The 20531-nt window shown below is 31.3% G+C and overlaps 1 protein-coding gene across 6 annotated transcripts in view; it reads right to left on the reverse strand.

Moving 5' to 3' along the window:
* Positions 1-20531, reverse strand: part of LOC111029930 — a 194769-nt gene that overhangs the window by 5511 nt on the left and 168727 nt on the right. The window lies entirely within an intron of this gene.

The following is a 20531-nucleotide window of genomic DNA, read 5'->3' on the forward strand; positions in this document are numbered from 1 at the left end:
TTAACTGGGATGAAACCTTTATTCATATATTGAATATTAACAAATGTCAATCAATGGTATTTAATAGAGCTACCAATAACTCAGATTATGTATTATCTCTGTAAAAACAGTATTAATATAATATGTGATCTTGGGTTAACTTTCATTTCGTTTCTTTGTCAATATGCTTACATTGAAAACGCTATTTAGAGAGCTCTTGATGTATTTTGTTTCATCAGAAGAGTTTTTGGTTAGTTCAATCTTTCTGAAATGTATTTAGTGTTATTTGTTAAATAAACTGCTGTAAGTGGGTAAGTTGTATGGGATCCTCGACAGCTAAAGCTAGTCAAAACTAACGGGTTCAATGAAAGTTTTTATACTTAACTGAATATATATTAAATATATGTTTTCTTCCTCATGATAGTTCTAACATATGCAGCATTACCTATCTATCTAATGATGGTAAGTCATTATTGCGAATTATATATTCTTATTAACTGAAGTGTATTAAATTATTTTTTCGTCTTTTCTTTTATGTTATATTTCGTTACCTCATAATACCCACTTTGTGTTGGGAATCTGTCCGTTTTTTTATTATAAATAAATAAAAGTAAAATAAAAAATATGCAATTCGTTGTTAGGGATATTATGCAGTTTATTATTATTTTTTATTTAACAACTATTGCTCTAGAATGACTCGTGGGTATATAGGTACTACAAGAGATGAATACATCAAAAGAAGAAGCTAGAGGGTTTGATGGTTCAGTCAAGGTTATACTTATAGTTCTCGTTATGTATCTAAGAGTAGCACGAGGAAATAAAGTATATAGAAAAGAAATACTGATTTAAAGTGTGTTATTATTAAAGACAGAACTGTGTACTGTAAAGTAAGTACAAGTTACTTCATTCTTACAGTATAAAGTGTCAATAAAAAATGTCTGAAGTTGAAAAAAAATATAATTTTAAAACTAACGAGACACAATGAAATAATGACTAGTTGATGTATCATATACATGCATATAACTTTTTAATGGTTTTAATTGAATGTGATATAACATATATTATTTAAAACAAAATACCAGTCATTGATATGATGGAGGAAAAATGACTTAGAGATATTGTTTATTTATTGATGTTATAGTCAAGTGAACGTATAAAAGGAAATATATTTTTCACAACCAATAAATTAGATGAAATAGTTATAAAGATAAAACATAGTTTTATCGCAGGTAAATAAAAATTGAAGTTGATAAAAGAGTCTTAGTAAAGTAGTTATTGTCAAAAATACCAGATACTATGTAAGCACAGAAATGGTTTACAATAAATTGATTCCGATTTATCAAATCTTCCACACATGAAAAGATGCCTACTACTTAAACATACGTTTTATTATTAAACTAAAATAGAAAAAATAGAAAAAAATCAGAAATATCGCAAGTACGAAAAAAGTATGTAAATATTATTTTATAAAAGTATGTTAAGATTAGGTATCAATCAATTAAAAAAAAAAAAAAATTATGGGGCCCGATCGAAAAATTTACAAAACACATCTCTACCACGTATGACATGAAATAGTACCTATGCTATACATTTATGGTAAATAATTTTTTTTTGATTACGACTGTGATGCTGTTCGAATGAGAGCAGTGTGTCGAAATGCATGTAGGACAACGTATATTATACTAATTATTCTTCATACCGTATTTAATTATATTAATATTACATTATATTATATACAACTTCTCTCGCAGAGTGGCCCTTCATCCGTTTAATATTATATTACCATACCACACCACATGGTCGATTTCACGAGACGCTGATTTTTAATAATTTTGGAAGTAACTAGTAAACTAGATGCTTTTCTGTCGCGTGATCTGCGCAAACGAATTATTTTTGGAAAACGTTATGTAATACTACAAATAAATACATAATACATTTCATGAACTAAATAAAAATCCAAAATATGTGTGTGTGTATAAAGGGAATTCAACATATCACCGACGTTCCGCTGTGCCGGAATTCCAATGATTCGATCTAAATTTGAATACGATGGCTGTAAAATGGATACAATTTTGAGGAAACTGGGTATAGATTTGGTTTTCATATTTTTTAAACTCTACCGACAATAGTATAATTTAAACGATTTTGCTGTACGCGGAGAGTAAAAAAAAAAAACTATTTACTCTGAATTATTCCCACATTCGGACATAATATTATTGCCCTTCGAATACTTAGCCCCTTAGGCCTTTCCAGTTTTCTCCCTCATTTCACGCACCGCAAAAACGTAGGCTGATTTTTGTCTTCGCATCGGTTGAACATATTATTTTGTTTTATCTACGAATACGCGAACGACGCACGAGTGGTTTCCCGTGTCCATCCCTCCTCCTCTACTACCACCTATTTTACGGAATGTCATTCGTATAAATGGTTTTCAGTTGGATTTCAATAGAATAAAAATCATTTCGCCAGCAACTGCGTGTATACACATTACACGCATGTATAAACCTGCGGGTAATAACAATTCGTCGCTCCTCGCGTTGATATTATTTTTGTTGTTTTTACTGTGCAGAGCTTCAGATGGAATGTTATGAACGGAAAATTCAATTATTATAATAATAATAATGACGATATGTATTCTTGTTCAGTTGTTTATTACACACATATATATATGTGTACAACACATTACACTTGTTATTTTTATGTTACCTTTGTTTACTTGTGCGCAGCTGACGAACCTATAGTTAGGAGTACGAATGCGAATACGGAATACGATAACCTAACCTACGTGTGGTATGTTATGTATGATTTGGTGATAATGACCCTACTCGCAGACTTACTGTAGTATATACTGTATAGTCATCAATTTGAAAATAAAACTCTTCAATAGAACGTATGACGATTTAAGATCACTGGCTAAGCCAAGTCACATGGCCCTTAAACAAAATATGTATTTTAGGACCAGTGTACCAATCATTGCTATTTTGCGGTCTATACTATACTAATCACCGAGTGGCTGGTTAAATATTGGTTGTTTTCGGAAAAAAAAGAGTTTTACATTTCAAATTTCAATAGCTGAAGACAAGAATAGACAGAATCAGCATTCGGAGCCAATATTCTTTATTAGTATCGGGACTATTATGAAACGTCACCCTAGCCAACATACGCAATATATACATTTGAATAATACATAATACGGGTATAATATGGCTATATACAATCAGAATCAAGTTTTAATTTTCGAGAATTGTTTATCGTCCTAATCGGTTCGATACATTGCACGATACTGTATAATAATTTATATATATATATTATAAGGTATGTAACAATCATGATACTATTAGATATTTTAATACATGGGTACAATATTGTCATTTATTATTATTAGATTTATAATATACTTATGTTAATTATTTTGTATGTTTTTATTTATTTTAAGTAAGGTAACTAATGTTGAGTAGGTACTGAATATGCTAAATGTCTAAATATTATTTTTTACATATTTTAAATTTGAATGACCAACGGCTATTATCAAATGCAATTTGTGTAGCAATGCATTAACGTATTGGCATATGAAAATGTCGTTTAAGCGAGATTGGTGAACTACCACTATACTACTTTTATGAGCTTATGTTTACTAAACGAAGCTTTTCTAATTGTTAAAGAGTGAAATATAATTTTTTTCAATTAAGTAGATTGGACACATGTAGGTACCTAATATTGTTAAAAATCTAAATATAGTTATGGTTTTAATTTTAGTTTATACTTCATGAGACGGTAATGAGTGACAACCTAGTGGTCCAATGATATATAAATCTAAAAATTTGCTTATTTCAGAAACAAATAAAATTAAAAAATGGATAGAGCGTTTAAAATAACAATACAAAAGAAGGGTCTGTGATATTATTATCTTCACTTCGTTTCTTAAAATGTCATTGATATTTCATTAAAAAGTAATGAAATAACATCATAGGATATTAAAAACAGAATGTTAATTATTATTAATAACTAGTATAGTGTAAGAATGAAGAAAAATTCTGGTACAATTGTTCTGAAAACCACACTATTCAACTAGTACCTTAGGGCTTAGATAATAAATAGACCCACGTGGTTGAAAACTTTTTAAAGATTTTCAGTGCTTCAAAAAATAAAATTTGTATTAAAGCTTAGCATAAACTATAAAGCCACAATTAATGTTTTCTGGGCTTTTGAAGTCAAAATTATTTATCGGATATTAAAAAGTCTAGTATCGATTTAGTTGTAATATTTTTTTTCAAGAAGTTAGTTCAACCCACCTTAATTATACTGTAATGGTAATATCAACAAAAACAACACGCCGTCTCCACTCAGAATCGTTGTCTGTGTGTTATGATTAGAATGTATAAAAATATCATTGAACTCAAAACTACAACATCCATTGCCGTGACCTACTCAATTATAAATTATAATGAGGTACATTCGAAAGATACTATACAGCAGACCCACTTTCCCGGTTTTTCTATTTTTTTTATTCGTGGTTGATTTGGTATTTATAGGGTAAAATAATTTATAATTTATGAGTATAATATTTTTCTGAGTAAAAAAGTCGTTTGTAACGTTCAGGCAAAGCTCAATGAAATCTGATTATTAAAAGCAATGGGTAAGAAGATAATATAAATAATACATTTATATTTATACTGCTTCTTCTTTCATTTGAAACATTTAGTAATTTAGGCGGATCTATGTAGTATTTGATGATAAGAAATAACTGTTAGTGCATAAATGTCTAAGTATATATAATATATATAAAAGAAAGGGATAAATAATAATAGTACAAGTTGATGAAACCCATAGTAGACAACCTCGTTCGTATATTCGGCTAATAAATCACTCCTTGTGTCTTTTACTCCATAGAGAGATATATGATGGCCACCGATGGCTGAACAATATATATCTTAAAATTACAATGCAATCCAAAAATAATGTGCTAAAATATTTTTTTTTGAAACAAAATAGAAAATCACTTAACTAATTGATTACTGTTATTTATTGTCCAGTTTCCACTATCTTATTTATACAATTTATTGCAATAAACTAAAAGGTATCAAGGGAAAATTTTATGTGGAATTTGAAGAAATTCGCATATGATTATCATCAGAAAGGTACGGAGTAGTCAAGTAGTTAGAAGTTTGTCATTTTTTTAAATATTGAAGTCGAAATGCTCATATTTATGCGTATATTATTGAGTCCCTTTTTTCCCCAATTAACTTAATTTATAGTATATGCAAATTTCGTTTATTATACAGGGTGATTTTCCTAGAATACTCAACCCCACTTTTCCCTTTAATAATTAAATTCTTCAAATTTTGATTTTTGGAAATGTTAAAAATTATACTCAATAATCCTATTTTAAAATTATTAAACCCCTATTATCTGCATATCATCTATAACCACTATTATTAGTATACAATGTTTTCAAAATATTTTGACAAAATGTATTCACTAAATAATGTATATAGACTTATATTAGAAAGCGGCGTTCCGATTTGAAAAACAGAAGTTTGTGTCTCAAAATTACACTCTTTCAGTAGTACAAAAGAACTTCAAAAAATGGAAAATATAGTTTTTAAGTATACTCGTACATAGAAATTGCTAAAATCATCTTTAGAAGAACCTTGTTATTGAAGAAAAAAGGGAGTGAACATGCTTGATCAGTCACACTCTGTATATATATATATATAATTCAGTTCAGTATATGGTCCACGATTTAGTATATTTAAAGCGATTTTGACGTGAGATTGCCGTTTGTGGGTATCGATCTATTGTAACCAATACTTTTTATGATTTCAGATGACAAGTTAAACAAATATCACTGTGGTTGATATATTACACAATATTTTGTTTGTACTAGTGCCAAACGTTTATATTCATGTAATATATCATAGCGAAGTTTTATTTTTTTTATCAAGGTACCGCATATCGAGTACGGGTAGATTTGGGAAAATCAAAGTTGTATTTTTTGAGACGTTACTGCGTAGAAGCAAATGCTAATCGTTGTGTGTGAGCACTTGCCATAAAATACACTTATTACTATCCGAAAGTTTTCAGGGTTCGTGATGAAATTCTATTTTGTTTTTCGGTCAGGCAAAAACAAATATCTTTAAGCTCGTAAATTACGAAAAAAAGCATGTAAAGTTAATCAGTAATATTTACGAATAGTAATAATATTTAGTTTAAGTTTTCAACGGTGTAGTTGCGTTTTACCTCTTTTCGGAATTTCAGATACTAAACTTAATTAAATATATTTTTACATTAAATTACATAGTTATTTGTTTTATTTCATAAGACTTTTAAAATTATCATAATATTATTCTATAGCCCTACCACGTCGAAGCCAAGTGCCGTAAATATCGTGGATACGCATTAGCAGTATGAACAAAATTTGAAAAAAACGTAATTGTATATATTATGGTGATGTGTGCTATGCATGGGCTTCTTAGCAATTTGGTAATGTCGACATTAGCCGAAAGACGTTAAACTGTTGTAGTCGAGTATTTTGGCGAAAACACATATTTATGTGACATAAAGTCACTGTGAAAATAAGTCAAATAGTAATGTACTAATGCTCATTTTAAGAGGTTTGGAAAAGACAAAAATAATAAGGAATAGGATTACATTATTTATTTTATAATAGGTATATTAAAAATGTTGTGCAAGCTGAGATTTGTTGAAGAATCTGCTTATATTATTTTATTTCCGCATGCCATCTCAACGTAATTAAAATCATATTAATAGTAATAATAATAATGATAACAATACAGTCGAGAGATGCAAATTGCGCGTTGTATGCGTTTTGCTCGCAGCCGTAAGCAGGATCATGACATGCGTCGTATTATTTATATGTTATGATTGATCGGTCCAGTTACAACCGCATAGGTGTGACCAGTATGGTCTGTAATCATCGCAGGAACAGACGGCAGTGGTTGTGTGTGTGACAACGATAAATAATAATAATAAATAATGGACTCATCGCGAAAGTTTGCGTTTGACGACGATGAAACACGATTATTATTTACGTGACGTATCCAAGACGACCGTGCATAGTGTAACGATTGTCTCATTTCGTCGGATAGGGAAGACCATACAGCTGCAGGGATGGTTTAAGGTGGTGGTCCCCAGAAAGACGAAGACTACGCGAGAGACCCTTTCTCTGTATTTTGCAGGTCGCGATTACTCGGTACCACTCGTTCTGGACAAAATTCATAAACATTAAAAAATAAAAATCTTAATAATTTATTATATTGTGTACCAAATAGGTTTTTTTCTTTACTTGTTCAGGAGTTGATGTGTCTCTCCAAATGCGACACTAAACATCACCTTTTTCTATGTTTTATACGAAACGCGATAGCAGGGAGCACAAAAAAAAAGAGATTATTATATTATATTGTATACAAAAACACACTGAATTACTTTGTACGCTTATTTGATTGTTTGTTTGTTCGTTCGTTGTTTTTCTTTTTTTTACAAATCTCTTAACAAAGAGATTTCTTAATGATTTCCCAGTGCTTGATAAAGAATAAATGTTACGAAATAATTAAAATGAAATTCCGAGTTTGCGACATAATCATATAACATAATATAATAGAGCAATAAACAGTAGTGCAGAATGATTATCCTTTATTTTTTTGTACACTTTACAATACATGGCGGAAATTTGAAACTATATACGTAGGTACTTAATAATATTATATAATATATTATATTATATTTACTGTCGCCGGCTGTCGTATTACGTTTACACAACTTAGTTTACCTTTTAGAATTTGATATGGTTTGTTTTTGGGTGATGTTCAATCTTTGTGAAATTAATTTTTCAGACCACTCGCATTAGTTCGTTCGCGGCCAAAAACATACGCACGCGGAGCTTTTGAAAATTACATTTTCGCGTTATGCAATTTAAATTTCAATGAATAGCTGAAGGAATATTGCCGCGTATGAAATTAACACACGAAATTAACGAAAACTCACATATAGAGAGAGCGAGAGAGAAATAGGGGAAAGAACGCTTGTGCATAATATGTATACACACATAACGCACATAATAACAATAATTATAATAACTGTGAATACTCTTCTGCGCCGAACTACTCCAAAACTGGGAATGTTGTTTAATATTATGTGTTTCATACTACCGTATTATTATTATTATTATTATTATTTTACACGTGTGGAAATAGAAATCGATAAATTGTGTGGCAGTAAAAGAAAATACTACTTATTGATAAGTTGGAGACCTTCCAACAGCCGTTCTTTCGTTTAACGCCTTTTAAAATGGGTCTAGGCGAATAATAATATGTGCCGTTCGATTCTATTGCATTTCCACATAACTCTGGTGGAAGTTTAGACTTTCGGCCGACCGCGAACAAAATACACATACACAATATCCTGTTGGTAAATTTCGTTTCTTAATATTTTATTTTATTTCTCCCTCACACTTTTTTTTTGCCTCGTAATTCAGTAACTTCTAGTAAACGCACGTAATATAATATAGTGTCTGAAACGAATTTTTGAACAAAGACATGTATATATACATATATATAAGTTAACAGAGCTTGTTTGTATGTGTGTATGTATTTAACAATTTAAACGTAGGTATTATCATATTACGTACAGCCATTACTTAAAAAAAAATAATTTATGCGAATCAAATTTATTAAAACATTTATTTGTTTATAATATTACTTTTAATTATACAAGTTGTAATGGTTTTTGAAAATATTACTACACCATATGAGATGGTGGTGTTTTGTAGAAACACATACATTTTGTAAGTGCGCTCCTTGTTGTGAAGGTATTTTAATAAAATGTAATATAATATATATACAATCATATATTATACAATACACGAAGGTAATAGATTTTTCCTTTAAACTTTGCGCACTGTTGTTGGTAAAAATAATATTATGACGATTTTAATACAATAACTGTTTATTTTCTTTAACGAGAGTGAGTTGTTCTTAAATTATACGTAAATATTTGTTTTGTATGAAAACACATAATTTGTTATACCTACCTACGGCCGTTATTTCTTTATTTTATTTTATTTTATTTTATGTTCGAAATAAAAACTACCTAGTTGCACAAACTAAGTTCGAAGCCAACTAGTTATTGTTTGAAATATTTATTATTTACACTACTACATAGAACTTATTCCACATTAACATGTACAAATGTTGACTCTGTGTCCACTGTATACATTGGAATATATTTACTGATTGACCTAACAGTGAGTATTTAGTATTTACACCTTAAATAACAAATACAATACAGTTTAATGTATAGAGCAGTTTTCTAGATGAATATATAGATTTTTTACCAAAACTTTTTGGATATTACGTAATTGTTAAACTAATGTAAAATAATAACACGGCGCTGTAGATAGGCAATTTCAGTACATCCTTGCCAAGGGTACGTATTTGTGGCATCTCAGTAATATAATATAATACTAATATTAATATGAATTATTTTAGTCATACATTTTTTGGTTTGCAGTAATTATCAAAAAAAAAAAATACCAAAGCATGGACACACGAACACTAAAATTATTCCAGCTCAGAAATTTTTTGTACATAAAATTGTAATACTTTTATAACACCACCGGTCCAGGTGACAATTGTTTATGGCGTAAAGAGTTAAATTTGCACTGTATGCGATTGAAATAGCTAAATGTTGGTCACTAATTAATAACAAGTAATATATCATTTTTCAAATTGAGTTATGTGTTAGGTGCCACATCAGATTCTACTACACTCCTGGCTCTGTCTATGATATATAAATCCATGGGCATAATACAATGATAACACAATAAGTTTTGTAGTAGCAATTCTACATTATGTCGATATGTCGTGTTCATTTCTAATGATCAATAAAATCTAAAATGATTAAAATATACCGACAACAGCAACAACCCCATTTCAACTCCAATAGTTTGTGTAGGTCGTTTCGAAGTTTAGAAAATTACAATGAAGATAGGTTGACCCAAAGTCCTAAACTTTGCTGCTTGTTTGGTTATGCAAAGTTGGCCCGGTGGAAGCTCATAAAGGACGACATTGCGGAAATGAGAGAACTCGCGCTAAATTGAAATGGAAGAGTGGTCGTGTGCGTATATACTGTGTAGTGTTTATATATATATAGTTTAAGTAAAAGTCGCTTGAAAAGTTTAAAGGGCAGACGTTTTGAAGTGGTCTCGATAAGGGTGAAAGTAACGACGAATAGTTGTGTAAGGCCGTTGATTATTTCTGTGCACAGAATATTATTATATAGACATTTCACGCTTTTGCGAACGCAATAATAATTTGACCTCTAAACAAATTACACTTTGCGCACGCACTTGTTAAAGTCGTATGCAACGCGTTAATATTATTTCATAGTACACTTTTACGCTGAATACTATTTTTTATTTTTTTTAGTTTTATGGTGGAGGCGTCGTTCGCTACTTCGTTTAATGCCCAGTTCGTCATTCGAACGTGAACTAAATTTTCGTTTTTTAAAAAAATTTTATTTTAAAAACCTCTCTCATCGTATATTACTATTATGTATGTATACTTGACTGTTCATTTATATTAATAGCAACTACTGCAGCGGTGTATGCAGTCTGCGACGAATGGCCACGGTACACACATACTATAATGCAATTATAATTTATAATAGAAGTTTAATTGGATTATATATTTTTAAAATGTAAATCGTTTAGTAATGGCACGGCGGCGGGGACACGTCGAATTTTGTCGGTTGCAGTGTGATCACGAACATTGGGATGCGTGTGGCGCATAGTCCATATTTAGCGTCACGTAACCGGCGAGTACTAACCTACATATTTTCCACGAGATATTTTGCAGACTGTAGCAGAAAATAATACAATATAATAATATATTATGATATCGAATCCTCGGCAGAAACCCTCCGCATCACGAGGAGCAAACACGGTTTGAACTCTGCAGAAGTCAATACGAGCTCGTCGAGGTCGAATAAAAATAAATTAAAAAACAACAATAGACGAGTATTACAATAATACGTTGTTGTACGAAAAACGGGGTATGTCGGCAAAACAGTAATTTCGGCGAAAACATCGGCCGAGCGGACGGTCAGACGGTCGGCTAAACACGCGTCGGCGAATACGCGTCCTATTTGCTTACGAAAACCCGCACGAGACTTTTAGTAAATTAGTTATTATCGACTTAATTGTTTCGGACCCGGTATGAATAATTCACCGTCTGGTTTAGTTCTGGGACACCTGTATTGTGAAGTTTATTCCAGCCGAGATTAATATTATATTAACGGTATACGGATCTCTCGTGTAGGTGCTTGTATAACATTATTATAATATAATATATATGTGTGAATAGTGGGTGGTGGGTCAGCAGGTAGGTAGACAGTGTGGTATCCCGACATCAATTTCGATTGTAGGGACCTTGGCGCGATAAATTACAGCATTAGAACGTATAATATTAACGGTTTTTACTTTTTTTCTTGTTTGCGGGCCGGATTAAATTTGTCCTCACTTCGATAACCCCTGACGAATGCAATGGTCATATTTTGTACCATCATCATCAGTCGTCCGCAAACGTTCGGCTGGTTGTTCATAATATTATATTATATTTTCCTTTCACCGGGGGTAGTATCGTTTGAGTTATCAATAAAATATAGTACGTATTTCGTTCTATCGTCGGATTTTCCATTCTGGTCGGTGGACTGCAGTGTTTTATAATTACAAAAAAAATAAAATATAAATGTATAATCCACGACAACAAAAGGGAAAAATGTCTGAAAATCGAGAATCGCTCGACAATTCTTCACGGCTGTATTGGTAGCAAGCGTACCAAGTTGACGTGTCGTCGCCGGCCCTCAGTGGCGAGACCATTTGAGCAGGCGGATTATTTTTTTTGCACCCACAATCGGCGGCGGGAAAAAGTTACGCCGAGATAGTCGGAGTCGTGGATCAGCCGCGTGTGATCAATATGCGTACACATACGCATGTGACGACGGCGTGATGATTGATCAGCGGTGACGCCCGTTACCGGTTTTCTCGCCCCTATAATTCAATGGCGTCGGCCAATGACGGGCGCGCACAGGTGACCCTCGATCGCGGGGAAGGCGTTAATTTTATTTATTCGTCCCGCGTCCGTTTTTCGCCGTTCGCGATCATCGCACCCCGAGGTGTAAACGTCACACGCGATTTATCGATCTTTCTCCCCCCCCCCCCATCGCACATGTCTCTCGACCCCCGCGGTCGTCCCGGTCGCACGCTCGGCACGGCGTCTATCTATCTATTTATCCATCTACGAGCGTTAGTCACTCGAGTGCCATGCCACCGCCTATGTGTGATATAATATATGTGCATGTATATTATACACGAGCCGAATGATTTATATCTCGTTCCGTCCTCTAACTCATCCTTTCTTGCCCACTCACTCACTCACTCTCGCGTTTCGAATCGTTTCAGGTGCACCAGAGCGGCGCCGCCCCTCAGGTTATCGCGGGATTTTCGGTTGTTTTTTTTTTTTTTTGCAATACTCGAACTGTACGTACAGATATATATTATATGAAAATCACGTTCCCGCGCGTGCCATTTTTAACGATTCGGAAATTTATCGTTTTCGAACGCTTTCGTTTTTCATCCCTCTAAACCCTCACCAACCAGCCCTATTCCCGTGTTATAATAATATATACGTAAATACACCGTTTTAGGGTTGTATTTGACGTAAATATACGAGAAACACAATAGATTTGTGTACTCGCACTTAAAAAGCCTTATAATTTCACGGACACGTATAATGCGTCTGTACATTGTTATTGATGTATAAGTAATGATGCTAACGAAAATCCAAAAAAAAATTATTCACCAACCGCTTTGATACTCATTTTTTTTCTTTTACTATATGAATAGTTTATTTAAATTCTGATTTTTAAAACTTTTAAATTTACCAAAAAACTGTTTTTGAAATTCCTAATATTTTTTGTAATACTTATGGAGTGATCTGTACTCCTGTGGGGATAAATTCTTTTTTTTTCTCAAATGAAAACCAACTTTTTTACTGTAAACTATTATAAGAAGATGATTTTTTAAAAACTGTTTATGTATCAAAATCCAAATTTGAACGAGTAATTTGGAGTTATTAAGATTCTAACTTCTAAGGATTATGTCATGATTCTATATTATGATCTTAAAAAAATATAAAATATAAGCAATACTTATATTTTAATCTAGAATTTTTTATAGAAAATTTAGAAATTATAAAATGTTGATATAAATATATAATAATCATTAGGACATTCAAATCATCATAGCTTGTCCATGACAGCTTATCATCTTTAAAAACCATTATTACGGACCTGTTTTATTAAATACACAATGTTAAATAATTTAAAACCACCCCGTCGAATTTCAATTTAGACTCATAAATATTTCCAAAAAATTCATTTGGTTAATAGGTTACTGAAAAAAGGGCGATTTTTGTTTAAAAAAACGAAGTTGACACGAGATGATACTCCCTAAATGGTATAAATAATATAAATAATTGAAAATATGGTTCGTAAGTATACTCAAAACTTCCAAACATTTGAATTTGAATTAATGTATTATTAACGAAAAAACGGGGGCTAGAATTCTTGATAATCACTCTGTACATTATTTATAACGTAAGAGAAAGAACTTTCAAACTCAGTTAACTGACAATATACTACATGAACTTTATTGTTATTATAAATTTAAAATATTATATGATTTTTGTTCTATACCAAATAAAAATTAAAAGTAACATTGATATGTTAATTTCGATAAAGTTATTATATAATTATTAAGTTACATTTGTCAACTAATTCTATTACACTTCGTGTATTGAAGTATTAATTAATATGTAATGTAGCGCTGAGTTAAATTATGTTTCTACGATGTTTACCGATAAGGCGATAAATGAGCTCACATTTCAAACGGTGTATGTTTTATGGTAATTATAATTGCGACGTAGATGGCTTGTTAATTGTTATTAAATTAAATTATTTTATGTTGGTATAATACTATAATATTATTGGTCTGTGCTGAATATTACGAAATAATATCATTGCACGCTTTCATGAAAAACATTTATAATATTATTATGTATTATATTAAGATGTGGATTGAAATAAAAAATATCTTCTCAAAATGTCAATATTATGTTAATCCGAGTACAAACCGAACAATTCAGTGTAATGTTTAACATCGAACCGAATCTGTACCTAAACATTTTGTCATCGTTTGTTCGAAATGTATCAAGTGTTCCAATTTTTTGGGGTTCGAATTATTTTAGATATTAAACTATTTATTGAATTTCAAACTTATTGTTCGAGTTTAATTTGTTTTTTTTAGACTAGCTTCGACTGTCGAACTTGAACAGTACACCTTAAAGTTATTTATTACCTTTAAGTTCGGTTCAATTTTAAAAACTTCGAACAGTTCGACTCACCTCTCATTATATTATGTTTATTATATCTGAATACTAGTTTATACCTAGATAAGGTTTCTTTACGACTTTCCCGTTACACTTTGAACACTTATGTACATTGTTCTCGAACCTTGGTAGCCACTGGTAGGTGTGTATAGTATATTTATTATTTATACTTAATATTTTATTATTAATTTAACACAGTTTTAAAAACGCTGTCCATTACACTACGTAGGTAGCACTAACACCTTAAAATAACACTGAGTGTCATATTAATGGTGTTTCAAGCTTGTGCACTGCGAGTTGGAGCTCACAATTACCCGCAAGCGAAAAGCGATATTCCACCGCATGATATAACATCATAATAATACACATTGCACAGTACCCATACCGCGCTTAACAAGAGTATTCATTACTTTTTGTTTTCTACACCGTGGCACGTGCATTTTGACGACCTTTTTTGGCAATTAAAAACGAGATTTCTTTTGACGGTGAACTCATTACTTCACTCGGACATGTTTTAAAAGCGAAATTAGTGCAAAAGGGCATAACAATACCGTTATACCCCTCCCTCGTGCAATTATATATGCACGTAGTATAAATGGTTTGTAATTAGAAAGGGATGATCTTTCAGTAGACTTAATTTACTTCGGGTTAAGTTTCTGGGGACAGTTTTGTTGGAAATCGTGAAGTGACGTTAATCCGACCACTGCAGATACCACACAGACAGAATTTTTTTTTGGCCAGATAATATGCCGTTGATGTCGTTTTTTTATACTCAATCGCGGTGGTTGTTATATGGTTAGCTTGGGCGATTAGTTTTTTCGTGTCCTAATATATTATTCTACATGAATCGGTTTGATAAAAATATATAGAGAGAGGGAGAGAAAGAGAGAGATACACAGATACATAGACGGCTAATACTGTAAGTTGTTTGGTATCTTATTTTTAAAACTCCCAAAGGACATAAATTGAGTTGGCTGTCGGATTTTTTTTCGCCTCGAGAAGAGAAAAAACGGCATGCAAATTAAACTGTGACCGTAACGATTGTAATTCTTTTCTTATTTACAACTACTCTTACACACACACGCACGCGTTAGCGTGCACACACATATTTATATAGTATCTACTCTCGCACCGCGTTCTCCTCTCGTCTGGCCAATGAAGTCTCAATAAACCGAAGGTTTTATTTTTTTCTCCACCAGCGATTTATACATGAAATGTGTACGGACGTCAATGAGTGTGCAATCCGTTTATCTGCAGGCAATGGGGTTTTCGTGTTCGACTGGATAAGAAGCAAATAAATAAATAAAAAAAAAAAATGTCCCGAACGGTTTCGACGACGACGGTTCCGGATAGATAACATTAATTTTCACGGCAACGCGCGATTTAACGTGTGGCACAAAATATAACTGCAGCTCTAATACAGGCGAGGTGTAAATAAAACTGAACGTGTTGACGCGAAGAATAATATCGCAATCCATGCGGAATCATTGACAATAATTATAACTACAATAGTAATCTAATTGTCTCGTGTACGATTTAACATTTTGTGTTGGATGTCCGGCATGGATTGAAAATGTTTTATAATGATTGTGTGTATGATATGGACGCTACGCGCTGTGATTCCGAAATTGATGGCGGTATTCGTTTTTAGTGTGATATTATATTTCAATCTAATAATATGACGGAATATAATAAAATGCACAGGTACACGGTGATAGTATTAATTACCCACCTGGCCACCTATATAGAAAAACATAAATATAATACATTTTTATCTGGTAAATTCTTTTGCACATAATATTTCCTCTTATCTAGTCGGACTCGTAACATTATCGTTATCCGGGAAAGTAGTAGTCCACCTTATACCTACTGAGAAGCACACAATTATTATAACATATCAGGTACGCAGAATCAACGGACGAAATCAATCAGACGGAAAAATCAACCGAGGATAATAATATTATGTGACGAGGTTAAACAATAAGCTAACTAAACGTTGGTATAGTTATATAACCATTGGTATTTTACCAAACGAATCGGTGGCGTGCGACGACCCACTCTCACCCACCCATATTACGGGTTCGGACGACGAAATGTGTTGGTGTCGCATACATCGTACCATAATATTATTTTGCGGTGGATACATTTTGCAGATTTACAAGCTATATATATATATATAATATGCACACACACTCGCCCACACGGTGTGCCGACGTTTGTTCAGCGTGTGTGAAAACAGACTGATAACACAAAGAACCCTTACCGTGCATAATACATATTATAACAAATATACCTACACACGTACGCTCAATCGTTATTGCGGTACACAACATCCACATATTATTATGGCCAGCTACAATCACTGGTACGCCCTTAGTTTGTTGGTTGGGGTATGCGGTTAGTGGGTGGTTGGATGGGGGATGAATATGAAGCAAACTCGTAACGGACAGACTCGTGTTTATACCTGGTATAATATATAATATACGGTCCGGGTTATGTTAAGCGCGAGCGTCCTTTTTCATATTTTCGCGATTAACAAAACTTTTCGGCACTCGGGTCAATATCAGTTGTGTTTGCGGCTCCGTCCAATTCTCTGTTCTGCGTGTTGCGACAGTGTCTCTACGCCCAGAAACGTATATTATTTTATTTGCTATACACCGAGCGAACGTTTTTGAATTTCAATTTGTGAAGATTTATCGGATGACTATATTATTATTATTATTATACGTCAATAAAGCCGGTACTCAGATGCCTTTCATCCTTTGACCGCACCTCTATTTACTGCCATCACGAACGTTACGGTTTTTTTCCTCCTCTTATTTCTCTACTCATGTCCGCCATTGACGTATTTAGAGCGTTCGAGTGTTACGCTCGTCTTATAGCAAATAAAGGGTCGGAATGCCCTTTCCGAAGTCGTAATGTACGTTGGCCCCCAGGTTATGTTCAGTTTTTTCTAATATTACAGTTAATCGCGATCGATCGTCTCAGATTCTAGATTTCTCACTGACTCACTGACAAACACATAGATATTCAACCGAAGACTGTTATCACATTAAAATAGTGACTGCAATTACACAACATTTACGATATCCTATATTATGTACATTTTGGGCCCGTTGGTTGTGTTCTAAACTCTAACATGATTCAGCGACGTTCATAGGTTATATATAGTCATAAACTATATAAGTACATTGGTATCGGTCATAGACAAACACAAATTAACTACAATTTTACCATAGCTTTTGCCCTTTGAATATTTTCTTAGTATAGTTTTGTTAGAAGTTTAAAAATACATTTTTATATGAATAGACTGTCAAAAGCACACATGTACGTATATTGCTTATTTTTATATCCTACATGACATTTTCATTGGAAATATTCATTATGCATTTAATATGCTTTTCATAAACATTTTTGAACTAGGAAAATGTATTTATTTTTATTTTATGAACGTTTTTGTACGGTATGTCTTACATATTATTATATTACAGAAATGTATGTATAAAAAAAAAATCCAAAACTATTATTACCTATACCTATTACACGAACCATAACAGTTTCAAAATGGTGTATACATTATTTGATACACTCGGTATGTCATATACTGCTTTTTTTTTTATTCGTCGCAATTTAAACTTATTGCAGTATCAACTTTATTTAGCTAATAACTTATGACTATGAAAAAAAAATAAACCTCACAGTATAATTTTTTAATTACACCCTATAACCTTCTTGGCAATACGCTCATTTAATTATGTCCAAAACGCGTATAAAATACTTCTAATAAAGTTAAGTGTAATACCGCTTCAAAGGTCCAATGAAAAACAGTGTTATCCTTATTTTTAATTATTAAAATGGAATTTCCTTCCCTTTTTTTTAGCTGAAATTTATAACTCCAATTATTATTAATCGAAGGATAAATAGACATTAAATATTTATTATATGTTTTTTGCAATGAAGTAGGTTCATACTAAGGCTTTAATTTATTTAAATGGGTATGGTATAAAAATAATGGATGTATTTTCAAAAAAAAAAAAAAAATGAAATGAAATAAGCCTCCCAATAGACATATTTAGGAAAAATGTATTTTTTTTTTTTTGGTTTCTCCTTTTCTTTTATATCTCTGTTCTTAAAATTAACACAAATATTAAACAAGTTTTCTTCAACCATCGTACAGTTAATGGATGGTGTCTCAACGTTTAAGAATCGGAAAGTACATAATTATTTTGGTTTTAAAACAATTATTGTGATTTATTTTCTTCTTAAGCTACTTAAGTTCAGTAGTAGACGTAAAATAATAAAAATAAATTTTACAAATAGAAACATTGCAGTATTGAATTAATTCAATCGTATTAATACCAGTGTAATTATATAATTTTTATCTGAACGGAACAAGTCAATTTAGGTTAATTGTGTTGAATTTAATAACACAATCGATAAGCCATGTACACATTTTTACTACAGGCATTATTACCAATAAATATAATGCTGCAGTTTATTGCACCTATATTTTAACAAAAAAAAAATTGGTTATAATGAAACTACAATCCGATATATTCTCTATATTTATGTATTTAAATACACAACAGTATAAACATTGATATATTTCATATTGACATTATATAATATTATATTTGATTTAGTTACATATTAAAAATTAAAATGAGAATATTTTCACTTAGAATATCATTATAATAAATTATAATATTTTTATATTTTTACTATGCACCTCTTGAATTTTTTTTCATGACCAATAATTTTGTAATTGCAAATAATATTATGGATATTTATATTTATTTATGAACTCAATTATAACGTAAATATCGACAAATAATTATAACTCGACATGTTTTATTCAGTGATTTTAAAAGTAAAAGTAGCGTTAACTATCGATTTGGGGTTGAAGTAAATAAAATAAATAAATAATTGTAAGGAAGAATTTAAATAGGTAATCTAGATTATTTTTAACCATTTTGTAGAATTATTGATGAATATGATATTAATAGGAGTTACTTTAAAAAAATTGTTACATTACAATTTTTATCTTTAATTTGTTATTTAATTTAAAATTTAAAAAATACATATTTAAGTTGAAAGAAAGGACTCTGAATTTATTTTTATAGTCTTTATCAGGTACCTCAAATATTTAATTCATAGTTAACGTGCCTATGGTAATAAGGATAAACCTATGGATATATTTTGTATTAGACTTAGAGTGGAATGATAAATACTCACGACTCACTTAAAAATTAAAATATCGTAAAAACTAACGAGGGAACCCAGATAATGATCTTAATTTAAGTTTGATAATAGGTCAACTAACTCTAATACTTAAGTTAGCAACACAAAATTAAAACTGTTAGACTTACATGAGGATATATTATGCTTTATTAAGAAGAAGACAACCTATGAGTGTAAGACTCTGTCTTAATAATCTTACAATTGTGTGTTTTTACATTAAAAAAAAATGTTTTTATAGTTATTTAGTCATTTATTTAGTCATAGGGATTAGAAAACAGAACGAATTCGATTGTGATTAGGGAGATTTCTAGTAGAAAATTGTACCTAGTTTATACTATAGGGGTAAAAAAAGTAGGTTATAAGCATGAAAAAATTGTTGGATTAAGTTTAAAACATTTATAATAGAGAATTACCTAGTAACAAGGTTCACTTGAAACCTTCTGTACAGCAGAGTAATTTCCTTTGGTCATTTCTAAATTTTAAACCAAGCCAAAAAATATAAATCTACAGACATATACTAAACTAAAGTATTGAAATGTTAACTATTTCATATTTAATTTTTGTGCTTAAAAAATGTTTAAAAAAAATAGCTAGATTTGAAATGCACACACATTTTTTTTTTTTTATGAATTACTAATGTATTTCCTAAAAAAATCTTTGTTTACTTTATATTCTTATGGTTTCATATTTAATCCTATTAAAATGTTAGCTCTGAAAAATGATTCTCATACATATTTTTAGAGTTTTTGGAAGTTGCATCGTTATAATTGAATTACTGTTTGTTCATTTAGCTCGACGTGACTGTTTGGTAATTTTTTTATTATTACGTGCACGTTCAAATCTTAT

The sequence above is a fragment of the Myzus persicae genome, unplaced genomic scaffold (assembly GCF_001856785.1).
Source record: "Myzus persicae strain clone G006 unplaced genomic scaffold, MPER_G0061.0, whole genome shotgun sequence".
Taxonomy (NCBI): domain Eukaryota; kingdom Metazoa; phylum Arthropoda; class Insecta; order Hemiptera; family Aphididae; genus Myzus; species Myzus persicae.